The sequence below is a fragment of the Chenopodium album genome, chromosome 12 (assembly GCF_948465745.1).
Source record: "Chenopodium album chromosome 12, dcCheAlbu1.1, whole genome shotgun sequence".
Taxonomy (NCBI): domain Eukaryota; kingdom Viridiplantae; phylum Streptophyta; class Magnoliopsida; order Caryophyllales; family Amaranthaceae; genus Chenopodium; species Chenopodium album.
This window is the reverse complement of record NC_137845.1, coordinates 34,293,920-34,297,531: the sequence shown is the minus strand read 5'-3', so window position 1 is coordinate 34,297,531 and position 3,612 is coordinate 34,293,920. Positions and strand designations below refer to the sequence as shown.

General features: G+C 37.0%; 1 non-coding gene across 1 annotated transcript; it reads left to right on the top strand.

The window, feature by feature from the left end:
- The first annotated feature begins 2,660 nt into the window (after window positions 1-2,660).
- On the top strand, window positions 2,661-2,765 carry LOC145573404 (small nucleolar RNA R71). Its single transcript, XR_014097444.1, has one exon. It is a non-coding gene; the product is annotated as a small nucleolar RNA R71 (small nucleolar RNA).
- The last annotated feature ends 847 nt before the right edge of the window (window positions 2,766-3,612 follow it).

Here is a 3,612-nt window from a genome sequence, read left to right as displayed (position 1 = left end):
ACTTAGATATTTGAACTTGTTTGGATTGTAATTTCTGGTTTGTAATTGATAATTAGGTGCCTTACTTAGACTACTTTTGGTTTTATTTGGACTTTTTGTTAGATTTGATTGTTTGAAGCATTGAATGTTTGTGCCTTTGTGGTTTGAAACTTAGTTGTTTAGGTCAGTTTCAGGTTAATTTCAGGTCATATTCAGGTTAATTTCAGGTCATATTCAGGTTAATTTTAGGTTAAAATAACCTTACTTAAATCTTAACAAAAAATCAGGTCAAATAAGGTCATTTTCAGGTTGACCCGAACCCGAAAAAATCAGGTTCAGGTTGAGGTTTTCAACCCGAAATGTTAAATGGATCAGGTTCAGGTCAGGGGGTATCTGACCCGAAATTACCTGACCCGAACACGAACCCGACCCGACCTGATCCGATTGCCAGCCCTAAGTATAGGGTAGGTCTAGGTCGATCCATGAGGAATGGAAGGTCAAGTGCTGTAGTCTTGCGTTAAGCGATTTCGAAGATAATGGAAATGGTTTGGTGTAGACTAGGTTTAACAACTAATCATGTATGAAAGATCAATATAACAAACACTAGGGATTTAGGATCCAAATTTGCTTTCAAAAATCAGATTGGAAAAGTAGAGATAAATTCATGTTTCTCTTATTTTTCATTGGTTTTTCAGTTCAAAGGGTTAGGGTTTCCTATAAATTGTGGGTTTAAGTTATATCGTAATGAGGGCACTAATGGTTCGTAGTCCGGTAAATCTAGAGCGGCGCTTTCGATTCCTGACAATCTGACGTCGCGGCGGTGGGTGATGAGCCTCTGCTTTCAACTTCATGAGTGAATCCCTCCAAAATAGCCGGGTAAAAAAGAGCAGAGAGAAGAGTGTAGTAGGAAGAAGAAGAGAAATTGATTTTAGTCGTCTTGAAATGCTCTCATGGCGGTTGTGTTCGGTGTTTTGTTGCTGAATTAATTGTTGCTACACCTTCTAGTAACTCATCTATTATCAATTCTTAATTTATTGAGTAATTTTTTGAGTTTTGAATTTAGAATTGGTGATTATTGTTGGTTTGGAGTTAATTAGAGTGAATAATTTTGATTTTAGAAATTCTTTTAGTTGATGATTGCTTACTTATGTGTACTTTTGATTTTTGAAGGCAATTACATGATTATTACATCTTTTGAAATAATTTTGAGTGTAAAATTTTGATGAAAAGTAATGATTAATTGGTTATTGGTTGTTTAACAACCTTCACATTTCTAGAATTTTTTTCCTACTCATGTCGTTAAGTTGTTGCTTCCTTGTCGTTTCATCCGCGCTTGTCTTTACGCTGCTACTGATGCCGACAGTGTGTGACTTTGTTACTTGATTTATGTTGCATTGTACATAGTATAATTATGATTACTCGTCATAATAGCCCATTTCTTTTTTTCGGGGATTGTTTGTTCAAATTTGTGATGCAAATGGTCATATAATTATTTTATAGCTGGTACATATTGGTATAGTTATTATTATAAAGCTTCTGTATTGAAATATGATTTCCTTAGTCTTTAACATAGGAGGGATATTAGGGGATGATATACATAATGATATTTCTTATTTTGATTAAGAAGATAATGTAGTATGCGTGGATATCGTGCACACATAAAAAAATGTCCCTAATCTCATTCATTTGGGGATGAGTTGGGTAGTGTTCGACTAGATCAAGACCCCAATTTTACTAATGGTTTTCTAATGTTAAAATAGTCCAATTTTTTCACTATAATTCCCTGAATTCTCATTGTATCTTGGTGGTTTTATGATTAATTAAAGTTGGTGAGAATGTCTTCTATGTCTTATATTCTACTTTTTTAAAAAAATAAATTAAAAAAAAGCATTAGTTTGTTAGTTTCATGTTGCAGTATCACTAATACTAAACAGACATGGGGATTTAGTGTACTATAATAAAAATGTACTTCTTATCTAAAGTTAAATCATTGTACACATCTACGAATTGGAATGTTCACATATCCTTCCACCCTTCCTACATAATAATATGTGGATGTTTTTTCAGTCTTTTGTATTTGTATGTGCTATTATCACTTGATTGAACTAAAGTACTAAACAGAAAGGGGAATTTCAATTATAAATTTGCACTGCAGTGTTTAACCATACATCATCTTGCTGAGAATGTATGTTGATATGCAAGGGGAAGATTATGAGTGCAAATCCGGGTGGTGGAGAGTGGTGGTTGTCTCCAAGCTACTCCTCCACCACTTCCCCTAAATCCATCTTGCCTTGAGTTGTAAGCCGCAACATGTTCGGGGCTCAAGCCTCCACAATAAGATGTATCGTGGTTTGTACCACCACAATTTTGACATGAGAAGGGATTGACTTGAGAGGATCTTGCCCCACTATTAACACTTGTGTTCAACTTTGCAAGCCCCTTGGTCAAAAGCTCTATTTGATGTTACAATTGATCAACCTTCTCTAATTCATACATCCCATTTTTTTTCGGTGCACTCCTCCTTCTACCACCCCGAGTAGTTCTTCGCCACTTCTTCGATCGTTGCCTCTACTTGGTTTTGGGGATCTTGATCAATTGTCCACCCGCCCCCGCATCCAAGTTAGCTCTAGACATGGGTTCCAATCCATCATAGAAGAATCGCATGAACAAGCTTTGATTGTATTCATGGTGAGGATATGCTTGTACCAACTCCTTGAATCTTTCCCAAGCTTCACTAAGACTCTCATCCGCTTCTTGTTCAAATGATGAAATCTTCCCTCTCATCTCGGCGGTCTTTTTCCTCGAAATGAATCTCTTCAAAAATGCCTTGACTATCTCTCTCCATGTTGTGAGAGATTTTGGCCTCACTTGCTTGAGCCACTTCTTAGCTCTACCCGAAAAGAGATTGGCGAAATAGATGCATTCGGATGTACTCTTGAGAAACTTTATTGGTTTGAATCATGGCACATAGCTCGAGGAATCTATCAAGGTGCTCAATGGGATCTTCACTTGGAGAACTCGAAAATTGCTCCCCTTGTACCATCCTTGTGTATTGGGGATGAATGGTAAAGTTGGTTTCCGTGACGGAAAGCAAGATCCCTCCCGTGAGTTCATAATCCTCCGGATTTCAAAACTCACGAAACAAAACTTCATCCTCTTCTCCCGCCATTGTCTTACTTTGAGCACTTGAAGAACAAGAGTCACTTCCACTATCAACAATAGAATCAAGACCTCTTCCCTCTTCTCGATAAAGCCTACGAACTTGTCTCAATGTTCGGTCGATCTCGTGGTCAATGTTATGTGTGGGCGGACCTTGAGATCTCCTAAGAATCCACCAAAGTTAAGGGAACAATTAGCAATGACAAGTAGGATAAAGCGAACAAAATAAAAAGGAAAGGCAAATAAAATGTCTCTAACAATAGAAAAAATACATGCAAAACAAGCCGCTTCCTAAGCATATGGAAATGCGATCTTATGCGCTTTTGGGTGACAAATTTCCTTCTTAACTCTTTAAATAATTGGATTGGTTGTTTAGTCTAGGTTAGTGTAGGTTGGAGTTGATTGTTCGAGGTTGTATACATTTGATTATACGGAATCTGGTGATCGTTGGTATGATGCCGAATGATCTTTGTT